A 24,149-nucleotide genomic window follows, 5' to 3' on the forward strand; every position below is an offset into this window, starting at 1 on the left:
AGTAGCATGACGTGATTTTGTTTGCTGCCTGTATTTCTAAAGGGTTCTTTTTCCTGGCAAGCCATCGTTTTCAAACACTTTTAAACTTAGATCTAAACTGGGAAGTGCTTAAAATGAAAATGATGACTTACCAGGTAATGGAACACATCTTATGAGTCTCCTGTAATGATCGATTCAGTTTCATTTCTTATTTGTTTTATACCACGCTCTCTCCGCTCAATGTTAAGCTCTGATTGCTTCTTTCAACGATTTATGTTCTCTTTCTGTTGCAGATTGTACCTGTAAAATCTGCATTTGGTACTTTAACTGTTGCGATTTCTGTTGCATCTTTTCGTTCTCTTACTGTTAACATATTGCACCATAAACATGGCTCTTAGAAGAAGCTATGCCCTTTTGTGTAAAGATTTTAGAGACCCATAATTAAAGGATGCAAAACCTTCCCCTTAAATACTGATTCTGATTTTATATTAAGTTTCTTCTAAAAATATTTGCAGTGAATTATCTTACTCCAGAATTATTTGTAGAAGATCTTTTTTTTTGCAATTCACCTGATTTATTTATATTTCCAAATGACTTATGCAGTTGAGCGTGTACCCTTTATTCCAGAGCTCCACAAAAAAACTAAAATACAGTAACTGATCTTTGAGGTTGTCATTAATTTTTCAAATTTAAATGATTCCATGGTAAAGGCTAAATTTAAAAAAAAAATGCATCTCTTGATTTTGAACGTTTTTTTTTTCTCTCTCTCTCTTAAAGAACATTTGCTACGTTTAAAAGATGCAGGTAACACATTTACGTCATAACTGTATAAATTACTTTTGGCAATACTGAAGTCAAAATTTTATTAAAATTTTGCGTAGCCATTTAGTGTTTTCAAATAAATTAAGTAAGTGTAGAAACACATAAACATAGAACATCACAGCAGCAATAGAGACTTTAGCCCATCCAGAGTGTTCCACCTTTTAACATCTCCAAGGCTGATTGTCCACCTCTGAACTGTCCGGATTCTTGTGGATGTTATTGTTATTTTCTTAGTTAGACTTCTGAACTGAGAAATAAAGATAAACTTTGAGCTGTTAATTGAATCTTGTTTCTAATTTACGAAGGAGGGGCGCAAACAAACGGATATCTGCATCTAGGTTCAGACCTTGAAGTTGCTGATTTTCCTTGAATGAACATTACCGTTAATTTGGTTCTTTCCAATGATACTCAGATAAAATTGGCCATTCGGGAAAGACCCGTGTTATGTATTATAAGTATCAGACTGTGGAAAAAAAGAAGAAAATCGAATGAAATCCCCAAATATGATCTGGTTTACTACTGTGTTTTTTAGTAAATGTTGGAAGGCTTGTGGCTATCAAAGCTAAAGGCAAGAGATATGATTGCTGTCTGGTTTATTGTGCCATTGTCAATTCATGCAAACTTTGTGAAATCGAATCTAATGTACCAGCATCAAATGAACATTCGTCAAAGCCTATGTGATGATGTTTGCAATTAGCAATGTCTTTAGAAATCTAGCAATATATAACTTCATGATCTTGTGATATTCCAGGTCATGGACCCTGCAAAAATTTCATTTGTCATTATTTTACTTTCCCTTATCCTTCACTTCTGTGGCAGTGCAGTGTGACTCGAATCAAACAAGTGTTGAGTAAAAAAATTGAAATTAGCTAGCTTACCTTTTCGCTTAAATTTGCTCTATTAAATCTAATATATTAATCATGAATGCCATCCGGTTGAAACTGTTAATTTGAATTTCAGTATTTTTTTCATTTATTGAAAACACTTCTTAGGAATTATTGAGGCAATTATGAGGAGCATTGAATAATTTGATTTCACTTCGCTGCAGTGATATGGAAGCTGCTGTGATTTGGCTGCCTGTTTTTATCGTAACAGGATTATCTTCCTTCTTACTCTCCATGCACATTGAGCCTGTTAGCGTGAACAAAGATACCTAACAGTCTGTTGAGAATGTTTAATCCATTGGCCGTGTAAAATTTAAGTGGCAAGAAAGCCAAAGGATTATCACTCCCTGGGTGAAGTATTTCTTCTCATCTCAGTTCTACAATGGTCGGTTCTATTTTCTTAAACCATGACCAATGTATTTCCTGGTCATCAGTCTCTAGGAATCAATATGTATGGCGAGCAAGCAGAAACAATATATTGAGTTGGGGACTAAGACATGGTCATATTAGATAGTTAGGTTCAGTCAAACTGGCAAATAATATTCTGTTCGTGATTTATTTGCTTCTTTGTAATATCCTTCCTGCATTTACTATTGACTATTTCCGTTGACATGCTATAGATCCCGATCATATTCTAAACTCCAGTGAAAACACAATGCATAAATAAATTGATAAGCTTTTTTTTTCATTAAGCGAGTAAGAGAGGAATTATAAACAAAGTAGAATTCAAAAATAAACAGTTTCACGGTCCGTGTCATAGAAACTGAAGAAGCAAACGCCAAAAAATAATAAACAACAAAATCAGACGTGAGCATGATTTTAGCAAATGAACATGACAGTATCTTGAATATTTGTAGAGCTGAATCGGAAAAATATTGGAGTAATCTATTGAAGCAGAATTTTACAACATTTAAGAAATTTTGAATGAGGTTAAGTGGATACCAATAAATTTATCATTTGAAAGAAATTGTGTGCATGTATCACATCAGCATCAGATTCTGGCATACATTTGTGTTTACAAAGCATTATGAGAGACTACAGGGAGGATGGACTTTTTATATCCATTAATTAGTTTGTATATGTTCTTGGTGTCTTTAGTTGTCCAACGGAGACATTTGAACAAATATGTTTACTTCAAAGTAGTCAAATAGGCCTGCCTAATTGCATTTGAAGGGGCAACTACTGGTATTCACTGATTATTGTAAAAACATGATTTCATAATGATGCGTCACGATAACAGGAAAATTGCATTATGACAAAGACAAAGACTGGCTTTATTTTTCCTTTACCAGTGCCGTTATTAGAATTTAGAAATTAAGTGACTATACTAACCCATATAATATAATCATAACATTGACTTTGTGTATATCACATCAACTGTGATGAAGTCTATGGAGAATGGTGAAACACGTTTTCATTTAAGAATAAAAATAAATGATACATGTCATATTTTAATCAAAGAAAGATCATCAAATAAATAATCACGACTAATTCTGATGCAGTTAATAGTTTATGCAACGGGATAAACTGGGTACGTCTGGGGAAAAAAGGATATTTCCCGATAACGTTCCTCAGATTTTTGCTCACCTGACAAAAGACATTCTGACTTGCAAATCATATCTGGTAGAAAGAAAACAAGTACCAAATCTTTTCAGCGTTCAGAACCTTATGTGGAGAAGCAGGCATAATTTTTTTTTTCAGGATTATACCTACGATGATTTCAGATTGCTAACAATGAAACATTTGCTCCAAATTATTTTCTGGACTCACATGATTATCATCATTAATTTGTTCATAACTGAGCATATTAAATAGGCTTTTGTGAATAATTATTTTAAACACTCATTTGGTCCAGAGAATGAGGAACTTCGTAAGCTGAGCAGTAAGTATCTTGCTCATTTTATGACATGCTGTTTTTTAAAAAAACCATGGAAAGTTAAATTGCCATAATTACTTTAGAAAATCTGAAAGTATATCTGAACAAAATTACATGATTGTTTTCAAAACAAATTTATAGTTCATTGTTAGTTGTTGGTAATATCCAGAACGCTGTTTGAAACGCTCCAGAGATTTGGTTCAAAAATGTTTTCCTCTTCAATCGTGAATGTTATTAATTCTTCCCTTTTTGATAGTTATGACAATTAAATAAATTTAACAAAAGTTGAATCACTTTCCTAAGAAAGTGTAATCTGTCACCAAACAATGACAATGCTAAATATATTAAAACGTATCTGTGATATATTTATTTTCATTGCCAACAACAAACTATAATATTTAGAGAGAAATTTTGCAAGCTCCAGGGAAAATACAATCTTGAAGTCCTTAATTTCCATTTATTTCTTGGTTCAGTTTTGTAGCAGCTGGTCCTATAGTGTACATTTGTCTAGAATATAGATAACAGGGTAAAGTCAGTGAGTAAGTTTGATTTATTATTCTTGTCACAGAACTGAATTGTATAACGATGCCTCCAATCCAATTCGCGTATTATTTTTGACTAGTAATTATTGCAGACTGTATAGACTTGGTTTTCTGTCATTTTGCTTTTGGAAACACGTAACTTTGAATCAATCTGAATTATTTTAAAAGACTTGCTCAGATTAAAGAAAACAAAAAGGAGACGTTTCAAATGGGAAAGCAAAAAAAAATCTTTAACACCTTTTCTTGACAAAGGTAAAGCAACATCTTTACAAATTCTAATTGAGTTCACAAGAAGAAAAAGTTTAAAAGAATAAATTATGCCCTAAGTAGCTGCATAACGTACACAATATTAGTTGGAAATGATGTGAATTGAATTTAAAAAAAGACTTATTCACTCCTCTAATTAATCCCAAGCTGTCAGCAAGATTCGAAAAATATAAGAACTGTGTGAGTTGTACCAATGACAAATATTTTGATTTACCGAGCAGTCAGATCAGCAGACTTGATATTATAATTAACAACAAAGTCGTTTATCACTTTGAGATTTTTCAAAGTGAAATTCCTCCGCATTTTATATCAGACGAGAATCTCTGATCCTCAAAAAAAAGCAGCATCCATACAACTGAATTTGATGGGTAAGACTTCACAAACGTATGCAGGTTTTAGAGCCTATTTCATATTTGTATACAATAATCATAAAATGTCGTTTTAACATATCACATTCGAACCAGAAAGATAAAATCAAATGTCTATAAGTGCATTTTTTTCAACTTGTTCCTTGCAGATTCGAATGAGCTGAAAGAAAAGCTTCAAGATGCTGGTACAGGGAGCGATTTTCCTTCTTTGTCTGGTATTTCATGCGATGTGGGCTGTGTTTTATGAGCAGTACTTATTGGTAAAGCATCTGGAACTGAAACTTCGATAGACAGAAAAAAGATCACACAACACTGTTTTCCATTTGTTTCAATTAAACCCAGAGTGCTGTTAACAAGCATATCCCGGATATTGGACAAAAGACAAGGGCAAATGTGCAGTAAAATCGGAATGCAGTAACATATTTAAAATTTCGCTGTAACTATCATACTAAACGCAAATTTATTTGTATCAACAAATGATTAAGTTATATCACAACTAATTTAGATTAATAAAATAGGTAGGTCTTACATTCAATGTCAGCCAAGGAATTTCATGCTTACAAATCTTTTTTTTCCTGTGCGGAATAAAAGAAAGAATGAAAATGTGAACTTCAAAATTCGACATTATAAATTCCATTTATTATTCTCGTTATGCCTGTACCTGTGTGGGGGATTTTGGGACCAAAGTGTTCCGCTCTGTTTTATACATCTTCCTACTTTAATTGTGTGAAATGAAACTGAATGAAATATCTTCTCTGAGAGTCTGTGTTACCATATTGTCACGAGAGGCATCACTATATATTAATGTATTTCGTTGAACAGAAAATAAGCTTCTCATGAAAGATACAGGTAAATACTATTTGCAATAGGTATCTAGCGGTTGGTGCAGTTTAGTCAGAAATGAAACTACAGATAATTTTACTCAATAATGTTCCTGATGAACTTTCACCCATCTTTGCATATCTCAGAAATAGCATTTTTTAAGAAAATGCACACACGTTAAGTGAATCAAAATACAGTTTGTTTGTGAATATGTCCTGAGGTTCAAATCAAGCACGAGTGAATTACCATCGTGAATGCTATTTCTTTAATATTTATTAATTATCCCTTCAAGGCAAAGGAAAATCAGATTACATTGTGTGCAGAGAACAAACTATCTAGTTAGAATTCCTTTAAGCATCAACTTTGTTGAAAAGAAACGCTCCAAAACCTTAAATACTCTTCATATTCTCAATAGGTTTTCATAGCAAATGAAAGAATGAAAATAAAACTAAACATTAGATATCCTGCATCCAATAAATGTAGAACATAGAAAATTACAGCGCATAACAGGCCCTCAGGCCCACGATGTTGTGCCGAGGTTAATCCTAATGTAACATATAATAACTTAACCTACGCACCCCTCAGCTTACTGCTCTCCACGTGCCTGTCCAGCAGTCACTTAAATATCCCTAATGACTCGACTTCCACCACCACCACTGGCAACGTATTCCATGCATTCACAACTGTCTGCCTAAAGAACCTACCTCTGACGCCTCCTCTATACCTTTCCCCTAATATCTTAAAACCCCTCGTACCCGTCAATACTGTCCTGGGGAAGAGTCTCTGGCTATTGACTCCACCTATTCCTCTCATTATCTTGTATACCTCCATCAGTTCTCCCCTCCTCCTCCTCCTCTCCAGAGAGAAAAGTCCGAGCCTATTCAACCTTTCTTCATAAAACAAACCCTCCAGTCCAGGCAGCATCCTGGTAAACCTCCTTTGCACCCTCTCAAAAGCCTCATTATCTTTCCTATAATAGGACGACCAGAACTGGACACAATATTCTATGTGTGGTCTCACCAAGGACTTGTAGAACTGTAGCAAAACCTCACAGTTGTTAAACTCGATCCCCCTGTTAATGAAAGCCAAAACACCGTATACTTTCTTAATCTCCTTATCCACTTGGGTGTCAACTTTGAGGCATCTATGTACTTGCACACCGAGATTCCTCTGTTCCTCCACACTACCAAGGTTCTGCATTTAATCATATATTCAGCATTCGAGTTCGACTTTCCAAAATGCATCACTTCGCATTTATCCAGGTTGAACTCCATTTGCTACTTCTCAGCCCAGCTCTGCATTCTGTCTATATCTCGCTGCAGCCTGCAATAGCCCTCGATACTATCGACGACACCTACAACCTTTGTGTCATCTGAAAATTTGCTAACCTACCCCTCAACCTCCTCGTCCAAGTCATTTATAAAAACTACGAAGAGCAGAAGCCCAAGAACAGAGCCCTGCGGGACCACACTCAACAATGACCTCCAGGCAGAATACTTTCCATCTGCAACCACTGTCTGCCTTCTGTCAGTCAACCAAGTCTGAATCCAGATAACTAAATATTTCCTGACTTTATGAATGAGCCTACCATGGGGAACCTTATCAAATGCCTTGCTGAAGTCCATATACACCGCATCCACTGCTCGACCTTCTTCGACCTGTCTTTTTTCCTCCTTGAAAAATTAATATGTCTTGTGAGGCATGACCTGCCCCTCACAAAGCCATGCTGACTGCTTTTAATCACGTTATGCTTTGTCAAATAATCATATATCATATCCCTCAGAATTCTTTCCAAACCTTTGATGACCACAGATGTAAGACGTAATATGATGAATGTGCGTTTATTAATATATGAATGTTTCATCAGAAGTCCTGGACTAACAGTTATTAGCAATTTTCTTTTCTGCAACTGACTCGCTTTGGATTGATGCAGATGTGTTAAGTACAGCAGAGGATTTCTCTAAATCCATCTCTGGTCGAGGGTACAATGTTCATTAATTGCCTCAATACATTTGTTGTGCTTACAAAAAGTGTTATTCTGAAGACCCCTTTTTTGCAACAGCTTCAATATCCCAGTTTCCTCAACTTTCCAGGGCCTCACCACCTGCTGGCCATTTCAGATTCTGTTTTTACCTAGCTGAGCGTGGAAATAAATATTTTCCGGAGAATTTGCAGTTCTAGAAATGTTTAATCGTCATGGTGATGTTCCTGTGACCACAGACCTTCCGAACAGGCAGACTAATGTTTAGCTATCTGGATGTGTATTTGCCACCCAGAAAAATGCAGATATTCGACAGGTAATAATTATTTGCAGCATCAAAATAATGCCACCAGGCATCCCAATAAGACATCTCCCACTATCTCCCTCTCATCTGCTCCACCCCCAACCCCCAACCCCCACCACCATCCCCGCCGCCCACCAACGGTAACCAACTGACATGTTAGTGCTGCTCTCGAGATCGTCTTGAGCATTCGCTGCGAGGGAATCCATGCAGTCCTTTGGAAATGCAATTACGAGTGTCCGGCAGCTCATCAGGCAGCTGGAGTCCTAGAAATGCAATCCTTTGAATTATCACAATTTATCCTTTGCAAAACATTGAACACTTTGAAAAACTGTTTCTATGTCTTTGCGGGACCTTGTAGGTAAGGCTATTTTCAAGCAGTAAGCACAAGCGATCTTCAAAATATCAAGGTGTTCCTCTTATTATTTTGACGCCATGTTGTTTAAATTTTGCCTTATTTTCATTACCATCATTCATCCCACCCACCATTTCCACACATTGAATAAACTTATTAGTTAGCTTCAACAACAGGAAGCGAGAAAAGAGAGAGACAGATTGCTCGAGATAGACAGACAGAAATAACGAGAAACTTCTCCAGCAAAGCTCACTTTTGAAATCCATCATGTCCGCAGTTACTCAACAAATATTCTTAAGCTCCGACACAAAGAAGTATGCATTCCTCTCAAACTATGAATATCAAAATGTAAACAATATTCCTGCTGTACCTGGGCAAAAGAACTTAATTCGAACACTTGACTGACCGAAGCAACAGACGGGTCATTCACGAAGATAAATAGTTCAAACATGAAGAATATGTACTGATTATCATAGCAAATAAAACGTTGAATTACCTATACAAAAAGTGCAGAGAGCCACAATAGGGAAGCAGTGAAAAATGCGTTCAATCTGATGTTGCATCGTAGTTTAATGCCATTGAGACATTTCGTCCCATACAGTATGATTAAGTTAATTGGCAGGCATGCTGTTTCTTGAAAATAATTTTTGATTCTTCCAAAATACACATAAATAAACAATATCAAAATATATTGTTCTCAGTCCCACTTAGCCCAAAATATGCCATTGCCCGCAGATATCTCCTGTCTCAGATTTTATTTGCTGCATAGAATCCCAAAAATATAATGAATTACACTCAGCTGGTACTTCACGACATTGGAACTTTCATGATCTCCAATTGCTTACCCAAGAGTTCACAGAAATTCTTAAGGCTGGTGAAATGGTGACGACTTATTTAAGAACTGCTAGCAATGTCAAAAGTGAAGGAGGTTCTTCCTCCAAACTTGTATTCCTTGAACGTGACAAATGTGATAATCAACCACCTCATATGTACATTCACCCCTGTATTATCTGTAGCAGTTACACTTTAATTATTATTTTGTATACAGCTCAAATGCTGACTTATTTTTTGAATGACTGATGTCTTAGATTTAATGGTAAGATCCTGGCGAATGTTGCTGAATAAAGAGACCTTGGAGTGCAAGTTCATAGTTCCTAGAAAGTAGACGTAAAGGTAGATAGGGTAGTGAAGATGTCGTTTGGTGTGCTTACCTTTATTGGTCAGAACATTGAATATACGAGTGGCGACATCATGTTGAGGCTGTGTCGGACATTGGTGCAATTTTGGTCTGCTTCCTATCAGAAGAATGTTGAGGCTGAGGGGTGACCATTTAAAGGTTCATAGGATCATCAGGAGCATGGATACAATAAATAGACAAGTTTTTTTCCCTGAGATGAGGGAATGCAGAAATAGAGGAAACTGGTTCAGAGTGAGAGTGGAAATACATAAAATGGAACTAAAGGCCAAAGTTTTCATACAGAGGGTGGTAAGTGTATGATATGTGCAGTCAGAGGAATTGGAGAAAGCTGGTACAATTTGAAAGGCATTTGGAAGGGTATATGAATAAGAAAGGTTTAGAAGTATATGGGTCAAGTGCTCACAAACAGAACTAGAGTAGGTTAGTATATCTGGTCGGCCTGAACATGTTGGACAAAAGGTCTGTTTCTGTGCAGTGCATCTCTAAAACTCTATGACTCTATGACTACCTGGAACATCAGGTCTGACCAAAGATCCCCATTGCAGTTCAGGTTCAATTCAGACAAAGGTAGCCTCTGGAAGTTCAATGCCCATTGTTGGTGTGGGTGAGTGGAACAATCCAGTCTGTTTTTGAGTCTGCTGTTAAATGGCTGCAGATCATGACGGAAGGATTTATTTCGGATGCAAATGCAGTTCAGTGAAAACGATAGTCTTGTGACATATGACTGCAACTAAAAACAGTGCTGCGATTGCATGACACAGGCTGAGCATAAAATGTCTGCGTTGATGTTTTTTCTCATTCAACTTGTGCACTGATGTTCATTTTGCTTCTGATCTACTGTTTTTTGATCAACATTCTCGTCAATTTGCAACATTGCCTTCAGAGACTGTGCACATACCTGTTCGTATATAGCCTTACACGTTGAATTGTCATCGTCATTTTTGATGTCAACGATTATTTACTTTGACATCACCCTCTCATATCATTGATTCCAAATGTCATTTGACAGATCATAACTACTCCTGGATAATTTTCATGCATGTTTATACAGTATTTGTACGTTTTTTCTTTGAAAATAAAAGAAATAGAAACACTGAGGAAACGTGTAAAAGACACAGGTAAGAAACGTGATGTCATGGTCTCCAACTGAATATAAAGTATAATTGTTAAGTCTTCAGTTGCCAAGTTCTTACTTATGTTAAAATTATAACAAAGGTTATTGTCTTAAGCATTCTGAAAAGTATAAAACATGTTTTATTGCTAAGATATCTGTTTCAAAGAAATTCCCTGTAACAATCTCGCAATCTGGATGAACAGTGAGATTCTACTTCCACAGATACCAGATTTCAGATACTGCTGTCACGATGCTTTTTTCACAAGGTTATGCTGTCCTTGGCTTTTTTTATCCACTTGATATCTACTTGAAAAACAAATTGCAAAGTTAGAGTCTGACTGATTGTCTTGAAATTATTTGCGGGGGTCTGACCCATCCAAAATACTGTAGACATGTGCACATGGAATATGTGATGGGTCTGAAGACTGCAATCAAATAAGTCACTAATGGAAGAACAACCCATTTCTTAGAAGAGGGAGAGTAAATAGATATAGAGCTACAGAAGCCCAGTAAGTCTGATAACATCGAAGGAGCATGAAATTTGACACTTCAGGCCGAGACCTTTCATCAGGACTGGGAAAGTAGAAGGGAACAGGGAACTAAATTGGTGAGGTGGGATTTCCTTTGGTGGATGCAGGTGGTGGCAATTCTGATTGGGCTGGCGTGGAGAAATTAGGTGATTTGGAAGGTGGACAGGTGGGTCTGCTCGGGGAGGCGGGGAGGAGCGGGAGAACTAGACATGGTTTGATTCTAGTAGTGGAGAGATTTTGAAACTGGTGAATTATATGTTGAGGCCGCTGGATTGTCAGCTCCCGAGGCGAAATATAAGGTATTGTTTCTCTATTTTGCGTTTGCGTTTATTTTGACAGTGGAGGAGGCGCAGGATGGACATGCCGCCAAGGGCCTGGGAGGGGCAAGTAGAAATGGATAGTGTTCAGAAGTGCGTGTTGACTGATTTCGGGCAGAGGGCAGGTGCACGGCAAACCAATCTCATAGTCTGTGACTGGTGCCTCTGGGAGAGAGAAGACCACTTCAGCAGAACGTATGCACTACACAAGTTTGAAGAAGTGCAGACAAATCTCTGTCCGACCAGGAAGGATTGTTTTGGGACTTGGCTGGACATAAGTCAGGAGGTATGTGTGTATGTTTTGCACCTCTTCTCGTTGCAGGGAAAAGTACCAGATGTAAGGAAAGATTATTGTGAAGTGTAGCGTTGACAAGAATGTCGCAGAGTTAACAGTCGTTACAGAAAACAGCTAGCGATGGGGAATTAAATTTCTTTTTGTGATTGATTCTGATTGCATACGGCCAAAGTAGTGGAGGATGATGTATTGTATTTGGAAGTTGGTGGCGTGGTGCTTGAGGACCTTATTTTTGGGCATAGTCCAGTTGAGGGCAGAAGTAGAGGAAATGAGGGACAAGTGGTTGAGGGTATCATTGATCATTGAGGAAGGCAAGTTACTGTCTTTAAATTAGAGGATATCTAGGGTGTCTTGGTGTAGATAATCTCAACCTGTGGGCAGATTTGGTGGAGGAATTGGAATTATGCGATCGTATTATTGCAGGAGAGCAAGTGAGGCGAGGTGTAGATGAGGTAGCTGTGGGAGCTGCTGCGTTTGAAATGGATGTTGATGGTGAGACAGTTTCCCAAAATAGAGCCGGAGAGGTACCAGAAAGGGGAAGGAAATGTCAGAGATACTCCACGTGAGTTTCAGGTCGAGATGTAAGGTATTAACAAAGTTGATTAATTGCTCGAGCTCCTCCCGGGTCGTTAACTTCACAACTCCTTTGGAAATTCTGCAACTCCCACCAATTCATTGTATACACCTGGCACGTCTCCCTGCAACTGCAAGAGGTGCAAAGTCTGCACCGACACCTCGCCTCTCATCTCCACCAAAATCTCCAAACAGTCCTTCCAGTTCCAGCAGAGAATCATCATCACGTCTTCCAAACTGGCTTGTTGGATCCATTCTTCTCATTGTAGTCCAATATGGTATCGTCTATATCAGGAAGACCAAACACAGATGCGGAGACTGGTTCACAGAGCACGTGCGCTCCGCACACAATAATCAACAAGAACTTCCAGTTGCCATCCATTTCTAGTCCACCTTCGACTCCCCTGATGATATAACCATCCTGGTCTTCCTCCATTGTAAATGTGAATCCAAACACAAACTGGAGGAACAACATCTTTGCATCTTGAGTTAGACTTCGCTAAATTCAAAATGTCTCCATCCCCAGCCTCATCCCATGTCGAGCCCTCCTCGCCTCCCCACCTCCCTGACCTAACTTACTTGTCCAGCTATCCGCTCTGCCCCTCTCCATAAACCAATCATGATTATATGCTACCTACAACCACCTAACCACACCTACCTTTCTTCCAGACCCACCTACCTCCGTCGATTTATTTCTGTGTTCTCTTCACCCTCCCCAGTCTTGGTGAAAGGTCTCGGTACAAACAATTGAATGTCCTGCTCCTTCAATGCTGTCTGACCCGCTGTGCTTCTCGAAGTTCATACCCATTGGCTCTGCTTCCAGCATCTGTATGCCTACTGTCTCCAAGATTCCCAAAATGTTCTTCAAATGTTCTTGCCTTTCGGTTAAATTGCTACATTACATATATATTGTTATGAAGCTGAAGGTGTTTACTGCACCTCTAAGAGAGAGTAAAAGTTGTTTTGCACTGGGAGCTTGCAGGCACTTCTCACGTGACTATCAGCTTCAGGGTGTTCTGGAAATGAGAAAATATTTAATAATTGGCTGCTTTCATAGCAGTTCGAATTTAGTCAATCAGTTTAAATTAGACCCCATAATACTAAAACCCAGTCACATGTCATTTTTTTGTTCCTGTCACCCGTGAACTAATGAGACGATCTGAAGTTTGCAGGGTACACATTTGCAGACATTTTGAAGAGTTAGCTAGATAGAGAGACCAACTGCCATCGTCAGAGCAACTGCCAGCAAAGTACACTCTATCAAAGGTACCTTTTTCTAATGAAGCATGTTTGCAGCAGAAGACCAAAGGCAACGCATGGGGATCCTCAACCGTGGAAGACAGACACCAGAGACGACAGCATTTGTCTGGTTTTGAAAATTAAGTTGATATAATTTTATTTTTTAATGGAAACAGTGTATTGTTGTCGAATGAAATGTAGATAATAAATATTAAAGAGAAAGGATGCTTATATTTGTGAATAGTTTTTGTTTAATGTTCACTTTTTGAGTTAAAGTAAAATCGATATATTTTTCGTTAGATACTGGAAGTTGGGCTTTCTCTGTCACTCATATTTTAACAGTTTATGAGACTTGGTGAGCTTTTCTGAATGTTTTATTTAATTAGCAGAAGGGTTCACTGCGGTGTTGTAACAGTTTGGGGGCTCAGGTTCATGAGTTGGACAGGTTTAGACAGATCTTGTCTGTGATTTGGAGAAATTTGAAGATGTTTGGGGCACGAAAAATCCCAGGATATTTAAACACTTGTTGGTTAGTTGCTCAGATCTTTCAATAAATCTTAGGTGAGACAACTTGTAAATTATGTTGTTCGTTAAATTAAAAGTGAGGGAAATGACTCTGAAAACTGCAAAAGAAGTTCAGAAGCTTGAAGATGATTCCCAGATTTGCTAAGAAATCTCAGAAGGACAGAAAAAGACCGTGCTTTTAGAATTAGCAAAGAGGTTAGGATTGAGTGTAACAAAGGATCATAATAAAGGTGAGTTTGTATTAGTTATTCAAGCACTTAGGTGTGTCAGAGACAGAGAAAAGTGCAGTGGAATTAAAAAAAAATAAATTATAATTGAAGAAAAGATAAACAACGAGAGGAAGAGGAAAAAGAAAGTTAGAGAGAAAGAGAAAAAGAGAGAGAGATAAAACCGAGAGAGAGGGAGAGAGAGATAAAACAGAGAGATGGAGGAAAAAAGAAAGGGAGAGAAAGAAAAAGAGAATGAAGAAAGAAAGGGACAGGGAAAAAAAAAACAAAGACAGAAGGGAAAAATAAAGGGAGAGAAGTTTCTTAGCTGAGCAAGGAGAGAGGGAGGAAAGAAGGATAAAGGAAGAGAGAAGGAAAGAAGAGAGGAAAACGTGACTTCGTCAAGAAAGTGAAGTTAACATATTAGAGATGAAGAGAAAAAGTATTGATACATACAAATATCGTAAAACACTGCTAAGTTTGATGAGAAAAATTTCAAAGCCTTCTTGACTTTGTTTGAAAAATTGGCTCAGCAGATGGACTCGTCAGAGGACTTGTCGGTCGTGATCATTCAAACTAAGCAGGTAGGCAGAGCTAGTGAGGTATATGCAGCGTTGAGGGGTCAAGATATTATGAAGTTGTCAAACAAGCTATTTTAAGTGCTTCTGAGTTGGTACCAGAAACGTGTAGACAGCGGTTCAGAAACGTAAACAAGGAACCAGGTCAGAATTCTCTTCAGTTCGAAAGAATTAAACATAGTAATTTGAAAGACGGGTGCGGGCCTTAAAATTAGATAAGACCTATGAGACTCTAAGTTAGATTATCCTGCTGGAGGAGTTGAAAAACGCACTTCCAAAGAGGATATTAGTTCATGTGGATGAACACAAAGTTCATAAAGTGAGAAGAGCAGCAGAAATATCTAATGAATGCATTGGTGCTTAAGGCAACATTTAGCTTCCAGCAAGATTTTCAGACTGTGAGGGATAGAAATTGGTGGAAAGGGATACGCTACTCGACGAAATAAATAAAATACCACAGTGTCTGGTAATTGCTTAACACAGATTGGAAACGAATCCCAAGAGGGTGAAAAGCCACACTTTTTCACTGTGGGAAAGTAGGAAGGTAAAATCACAGTTCTGGTCGTTAAAAAAATATGTTGTTGGAAAAGATGTGGTAAAAGAGGCTACGGCAGTGGAATTAGTGAAAATAGTATATAACGCTCCGAGAAAAGTCCAGGAGCTGTGGGAGAGTGCACAGCCGCAGCAAGGCCTGGTTATGGAATTAGAGTTTGATATCTATGAGCAATTCATCTCTGTTGATAAAGATTACACAGAAGGAACGCGGGAGAAGGGATACAAGTTATAACTTATAGAGATTCGGATTCTAAACAATCTCTAATATTAAGAGATGTGTGTATTTGCACTCGTTAGGCTCTGCTACCTAAGGGTGTGATAATTTGTGGCATAGCTTGAGAGAGATTTGGCGTACCCCTATGTAATATCGGGTTGGAGTGCCAACTCAAGACAGGAAAAGTAACAATGGGGTTGATTGGCAGTGTCTCATTTCCAGGAATACCGTTTGTTATTTGTAACTATTTAGGAGGATCCAAGGTGGAAGTGACACCTGGAGGCTGAGAGGTGACCTTATAGATGTTTATAAAATTATGAGGGGCATGGGTAGGTAAATGGGCAAAGTCTTTTCCCTGGTGTCGGGGAGTCCAGAACTAGAGGGCATAGGTTTAGGGTGAGAGGGGAAAGATATACGGGTCAACTTTTTCACACAGACGATGGTACGGTGTGGAATGAGCTGCCAGAGGAAGTGGTGGAGGCTGGTACAATTGCAACATTTAAGAGGCATTTGGATGGTATATGAATAGGAAGGCTTCGGAGGGATATGGGCCGAGTGCTGGCAGGTGGGACTAGATTGGGTTGGGATATCTGGTCGGCATGGACGGGTTGGACCGAAGGGTCTGTTTCCATGTTGCCATCTCTATGACTATGACTCTATAACACCAACTACCCACCAAAAGACATGACCCACTATCGCTAGTATGATTAGATACAGAAGAGGAAGGACACCACTTCGACTGGGACAACACATCCATCCTAGTGTATCCTAAACAGAGAATTCCTAGAGAGAATTCCTAGAGGTCTGACATTTAAATCGGAACTCCATCAATAAACACATCGATTTGGACTCCATTTACCAACCTCTGGGAAAGAAAATAACATGATATCACCCACCTTAAGAGACCAGGACATGAATAGAAAGCGGGACATAATTCCAGCGCTTCAATGGAGGCTCACTGATAATTATACCTCGCATGCTGATGCAATGTCTGAAAAAAAACTATCCAGCTCAGCGATCAAACTTACAACCTGAACATCGAATGATTATTTTCAAAGTTTTGCTTATTCAAGTCTCATTTGGCAAAAAAAGGATTCATATAATTCTTTATTGCAGAAAACCCATTTTCTATCTCTGTATCCACTATGTACAGAAGGTAATCTCAGCTGATCTTATACTTATCAATGAAAGCAAGCTCGGATTTGAGGGAAATACGAACAAAAAAAGTTCCATCTTATCATCCTCCAGAGTCACGTTATTAGGCATTCCAGTTTGCATACAAATAAGACAACACATGAAAAATACGTAGAGGTTTTCCATGTGGTGCATCTAGCCGACTTTGAAATTCAGCATCTTTATGGCTTACCCTACACCACAGCTGCAATTCCACCCAGCTACAAGTAATCCTTAATTCTCTCATTCATGTGTGTTTTGTCTTAAACTGCAACCAATAATGAAATATTAGATCAATGATTGCAAAATGAAACATAACGCAAGTACATTTTCATGTGCTATCAGCCTGCTAAAACAGATTACTACACATCTCTGAACTAGCTATTACCTGACACCGGATCTCCCGACTCAGGGGTTGGGACAATATCATCGTGCTACAGGAGCCCGAGCTTGTAAAGTAATCTCTATCTTAAAGGAAGGCATTCTGCTGCTGAGAGAGTGTCTCCATGTTCCAGTCGTGTTATGAACCAGGCCAAAGCACCTCAAATTATTCAGAAAAGGTAACCTAGACGCAGACTTATTTTTGTTATTTTAAAGGTATATTTGAAGTGGATATTCCCGATTTGATGCAGCTGGTCAAACCATTTGGCTTTAAGCTAAAGAGAATTCATTTAATTACTGAAGTTGAAACATGACTAAAGAAAGTGGAATTCAAAATAATGTAACTATTGAAAAACTTGGCAGACATGATACAGTAACTGTTACTCATTAACAATTCAAATACAGTAACGTTGCCCAAATACAGCCCTTGGCAAAACAGTCAATTCAAATATAGATTCTTGCAAGCAGTCAGGGACCACATCCAAAGATATTTTAAAAGAAGGTCAGAGCGGACCTTTACTGAAGCTTGCAAATCCCCTGGACTCACAAATCTTGAGACTGTTACAACTATAAACAATGTAAGAATAAAATCTTAATTAGGAGAACGAGACACTGCCTTTCCATTGTGAAATCAGTACCATTGTAGACTTTCTGGCACCTCTTCCTTTATGACCTCTTTTGAAAACAACCAAGACAAAAAAAGACCTTTTTCGTGTGACAGCATCGTTACTCACCGTAAGCAGTTTAATTACAAATGAGTGATGCTCTAACACCTTTCTAAATCTGGAATATTTTAAAACAATAAAAAAAGACAATGAAAATCCAGCTGTGCATGAAACAGACATGCAATACAGTCCGGTGTAACAGCTTGATCTTTGGTCCTCAGTTTGGCACAGCATATCCAGAACCAGTAGTCCGTTCTTTCCTCAATCATTTCAACACAAAATTCAAAAAAAAGCAACATATATTTTTCTTCTGTCTCCATCCATTGGATGTATGATTGTTTCCAGGTGGAGCTAATATTTTTATTGATTTTGTTGGTCTAGTAAAGCCTCGGTGTTTTACAGTTGGTGTTTTATAGTTACTAATAATACTGGTTGTAATGCATTAATAAATTAAGACACAAATGTTCAAAGCAAATATTTTTCTGCTTCCGGTTTGCACAAAACTAATATCAAATATTAAGGATCACATTGCATTTTGTGTTGATTTTGCTTGGTACATGGAAAGATGTTGCAGTTGCAGTTGACGATCGTTTATCGCCGAAAACAAGTATTCTGGCAGCTTCGCAATACATCAGATTGTTTTATTTTATTTTCATAAAGGTTGATTTTGCATCCACTCAGGATCTGTGGTACAGAGCAATATGCAAAATAATAAACTACTGCTGCGAGCCATAACAGGTCCCTACTCGTGAAAGTTTGTAATTCAGCGGTTTGCCTGCTTTGTAATACTTCCTTTTAAACTCATTCTTGGCTCCAAGGAACAGCACCCAGATAAAGATGCATCAATGCCCTGTGTTTATAGTGCCCGAAATTATCTTTACGACGTAGTTCAAAATGAAGCTAGCCAAGCAATTATGTTACAAAGACAATATTTCCTCCCCCACCCAACTTCCGCTTGATTCAATGCAATCCAAATGGGATCGTTAGCCAATCAGCAGTAAGTTCTGTCAGGCAGGATTTTAAAAACAGTAGCATTGAAGGAGCTGTTTAAATCACTAAATGAGAAAACAAAATTAGATATTTGCATGATATAAGCTTAAAAATGTTTTGCTGGAAAAGTGCAGCAGGTCAGGCAGCATCAAAGGAACAGGAGAATCGACGTTTCGGGCATACGCCCTTCTTCAGGAATGAGGAGGGTGTGCCAAGCAGGCTAAGATAAAAGGTAGTGAGGAGGGACTTGGGGGAGGGGTGTTGAGAATACGATAGGTGGAAGGAGGTTAAGGTGAGGTGATAGGTCGGAGAGGGGGTGGGGGCGGAGAGATCGGGAAGAAGATTGCACCCCCTCTCCAGCTCACCTTAACCTCCTTCTACCTATAGTATTTCGAACGCCCCTCCCCCAAGTCCCTCCTCAGTACCTTTTATCTTAGCCTGCTTCGCACACCCTCCTCATTCCTGAAGAAGGGCGTATGCCCAAAACGTCGATTCTCCTGTTCCTTTGATGCTGCCTGACCTGCTGCACTTTTCCAGCAAAACATGTTTAAGCTCTGATCTCCAGCATCTGCAGTCCTCATTTTCTTCTATTTGTATGATATAAGTCTTGCTACAAAACTTTGTAAGATTATGAAAGAAAAATTACATAATTAGATGCACCATATTCGGCTAACTAGATGAACTAATTCGCTGAAGGAGTACATTTTCGCTTATTTGGAGAATGCTTTTATATATTTGTTATTGGCAATAAAATGCATTTTCTGCAAAGAATTAGCATTTTCAACAAAATTTATATGACAAAATGCTTGCCAACCAATTCCTTAAAAGCTGTTCCGAGTTATAAAATCACTATTTCAAAAAGCTGAATTGCTTAGATGCCTCACCATACTTAACACAATCCATAATGGCAAGACGAATAATCCTGGACTTTAAAGAACAAGGAAAATTATGATACGTGTTTGCGTGGTAATAATTAATTTCTGGAGTTTGTTCGAAAAGGCTAATATTTCAACTGTGACAATGTTCTGTTACAGAAACAGATTTGCATGAAAAAAATGCACGTAAGATATTCTGGATTGTTTTATATTCCTGTGTTTATGTAGGACCAAATTGTTAAGTTAAAGACAAAATTCACCAAAAATCTTGTAATCGTTCTCAATATGGAAACCTTTTGATATCCTAACAATGAACAAAACATTCTATATAAATACCACACCCTTTATTTTAATGTTACACAAAATAACCTGTCGACCGAAATTCGCATATTGAGCATTATGACTTTGAAATTCTTTAAGTTGGAGTGTTTTATTCGTGAGAAAGCTGACATATCGATTAATATCAAAATGTTTTTCGAGTTATTGTGCTATCTAGGTCACTCTCTTGTTCGATGAGCGTGCCATAATGCAGGCCTTCTCAGACTACACCACCCGACAACTTGCCGCCTTTTCTTTATGCCGCACGTCGCACATATTTTAAATAGGGCAATGAAACGATAACTGCATTACATTGTAGCATGAAAAGCCAATAATAAATCAGCAGGCCATCTTCCATTCACTTTTCTTCCATTTATTGAAGTAAAGTTATCAATCAAATTAGGATTATTATTTCATCGCAATTATCCCGAAATATGTGGTTTTGTATAACACATTCGAAGCATCAATCAATACATTTGACAGGACGTCGTCATCAGTAGACATTCACTTATATTGATCAACTTAAACATCAGGAATAACAAAAAACAAAGATTTCGTTGCAAAGATTTATGATTCAGACTCTGCACAACGAATAGCACATGCGGAAAATTTTCACAAGGTGCAATCCACATTTAAAAGTTTATGGAACTGCATATCAGAAAAATAACTTGCACCTAACTGTTCATGCCCAACAGTGAGAAAGGTTTTGCTTGGCTAACGTCTAATGAGAATGCATTTGTGTCCGAAACAAAAACAAAAATTGATGGTATACTCATCAGAAAAATAACTTGCACTTAACAGTTCTTGCCCAACAGTGAGAAGGGTTTTGCTGGCTAACATCTAATGAGAATGCATTTGTGTCCCAAACAAAAACAAAAATTGATGGTATACTCATTTTCTCTGCCAGCATCTTTGAGAAGAAATCAGTGTTATTGATGATGTGATGATGATTGAAAAGGGAAATGGTTGTGGAAGGGTCCAGAGTAGAATTAGCACAAGAAAGGTTTTACGTACCCTACATAGGCACAGGTATACATGAGAGTAATGCGAATACCTGAGTAAAATAAGTTCTTTAACCCGACGAAAGTGAGATATTTTAAAGTGCAGCCAGTTAAAAGCGATGGCGAACTCTATCAGGCAGAAAAATGGGTCTGGGTGTGTTTCTCTTCGGAGGGTCAGTGTGGACTGGTTGGGCCAAAGGGCCTGTTTCCACACTGTAGGGAATCCAATCTAATTTTAAAAAGAGTGATGGTGGATTGAAATCGTTGAGGTCTTCTTTTGAGGAAGAACGAGAGCATGCTGAAAACATCACAATGCGAAATAAGCTTGTGAATAAATTATGTGTCCATAGTACAGGCAAGGTAGCTTCTGATCATGAGCTGGAATTATGAAATTGACTAAATCATTAGAAGAATCATGAAGGTCAATGAGAAGGGACTGGACGGGGAAGAAGAAAATAGAGCTGAGTTAGAAAGTAGTAACTTCAGTGGGAGAGGAACAGGCAGCAACAATTAGTCAGCCTGTGCAGTCGTGTTTGTGGATTTTGATGACAAGGTAGGCTCTAAGCGAGTGAGGAACTGTGAGATCGTACACCATTGCAAGCAAATGCACACATGAGATGAGGTTGATGACAATCTTGGACACAATTACCTGTTGCTCAATGGTCGGGTCGTGATCCGGGGAGATGAAAGGTGGTGCTCAGTTTAGACGTTGGCACTCCATAATATAGATGTCAGTACGCTAGAAGCAACAGTACACTCCTTTTGCACAGGATTGATGAAAAAGACAAAATAGAATTTCAGAACAGGGAGTGCAGTCTGTTCAGAGGGTGATAGGTTCTGATGTGAGAGGGAGTGGGGTGCAGAGAAATTATGGCGAACAGTGACACGTGGACAGATCTCAATGAACAATTCGAGTGCAGGAAAATAGGAAACACAGAGGCGGAGTCGACAGAAGAAGAGTTCAATGTTGTACCTATCCTGAAATTCATTAAGTTGGGAAATCAAAAGAATGAAACGTTGTATGGAATGTTCAGCAGTAGTGAACGGAATTTCAGAAAGGATGGTAACTAGTGTACAATTGGCAGGATCAGGAAATGGATGTAATTAGGGGAAAAGGAAGTAGACGAACGGTTCTGAGGCACGTGGATATCTCTGAGCTTTTGCAGCTTGCGTTTGTTAATGCCTGACAGAGAGTCAAATGATGTCTCATTTAATATCGAACGAGCTAGAGAATTATGTGAAAATGGTGAACATTGAGAGCTCTGAAACAGCGTGAAGCATGTTGATACAGAGACAGGTCGAGGGCTTGCATATTGTAGAGCATTGTATCGAGAATGGATTTCGGGATGCGATCAGAATAATTGTCGGAATACTTCATGGAGTTACCTATATGCTGGTTGATTCGAAACACAAATGATGCCATTTCAGTCAAAAATTGTTTTGGCAAAGACTTTGTTAAGTACATGAGAAGAAAATAAAAATAACAATAGAGAACATGGAAATAATGGTTAGAATAGAAATCCTGTCCAAGGCAGGACCAAAAATTCTTTAACGACTGTCTATTTTAATTAGCATTAAGTGAAACAACAATGTAAAGTTAAGTGCAGCAGCTGGTGAATATTGTGAATCACAAAAAACAAATTGCTAGTGAAACTCAGCAGCTCTTGCAGCATTTCTGGGATGTAAGCAGAGGCGATATTTCATTGGAACGTTTAGCAGAAGGGAAATATAATACTTACACTGACAACGATGGGGAGAGAGGATCAGAGTCCAATGATTTGTAGGTTAGGTGTATAGGCCATGAAAAATTGCCCAAAATGTCTGTTTCTTGTCAGGATGAGGTGGATTCGTCTTTGGAAATTCAATATTACAGGAATGTGCTCGGGAGGGTAGGCCTTCAGAAGGTCAGAGTTCACTCAATCTGTCGAAAGGGAAGCAACCATACTGTAGCTATTCTATGATTCAATAATGCCATGATAGGTGATGATGAAACTGAGAGAGTGAGAAAGACGTGAAATGGTTAGGTAAATAATTAGATATTTGCATGCACTTTTGCACTTGCATTTTTATAATCTTTAGATTCCCCTTAAATTATGGCGAGACAAAGGTAAAACAAATAATTTTCCAAGAAAGCTACAGGTGACACGCAGCATGACAAAACAGCAAGAAAATTTAGTATGTTGAAGGTTCCTAAATGAGAAAAAATCTTCCTTTGCAGAAATTGAAACTCTGATCAAACGTCTTGATGCAAAAGGTTAGCACAGTGTTAAATTACAGTTAAAATTATTTTAATTTCTGTGATTTGCACAATTTTAAGACACATTTACTTTCAGCTGGAAAAACAAAACAGCATTAACTTTTTTTTTAAGATTCTGGAATTTAAACCGTATCTAAGGAGATTGAAGAAAATATGCTGTGCTTTGAACCTAATGAAATATCAGTTCATAGGGCCGCTTAAAAAATGTGTATCTGTTTTTGTTTTCAGTTACGTTCTAGCTGAATTGTATTGCACAATGATTTTTTTTCACGTTCTTAAGCTAAAACTTGCTTTAAACAATAAGTATGGTTCTCTGGACAGAAAAATAAAATAATTTCAGTTTGACACAGTACGACGAAATGCTATTTCTCTCTTTACAGATGAAAACTTGTTAGATGGAAACATAGGTAATTATGACCGGTTTTGAATGCTTGAATACACTATTTACGTGAGATGCTTTTTCATGAACAAAGCATACTATCTCCTTAGAGATGATATTCGTAGTCTTGCTTAATTCCCAGGATTTGCAGAATGACTTATACCCTGGTGTGCGGGGTGGTGGGGGAGGGGGGGGGGCGTGGGGGGGATTTCCAACGTTTTAGATTGAGCAAATTTTGAAGAACTGCAAACTGTGAGGCGGATAGTATCAAACTCCAAAAGGGCATTATCATGCTGGCACGTTAGGTAGATAGACAGCAGATGATTTTCAAGAATTAGAAGTACGACATTAAGCTATTTGGTGGCAAGAACGGCAAACGAAGCAATAATTAGTCCACAGAATTCTAGATGGTGTGGGGAAACAGAGTGACCGGTGTGCATATGTTCACAAATCAATGAAGGTGGCGCACAAGTAGAGAGAACAGTAAAACGCTCACTTTTTAAATCTTTATCACTAATGGCATAGAATATGCGAACAGGATGGTTGGCTGACTGCAGATGTTGCAAGTG

This window comes from Chiloscyllium plagiosum, unplaced genomic scaffold (genome assembly GCF_037043375.1).
Source record: "Chiloscyllium plagiosum isolate Xiang-an unplaced genomic scaffold, Cpla_swu_hap1 HiC_scaffold_35, whole genome shotgun sequence".
Lineage (NCBI taxonomy): Eukaryota > Metazoa > Chordata > Chondrichthyes > Orectolobiformes > Hemiscylliidae > Chiloscyllium > Chiloscyllium plagiosum.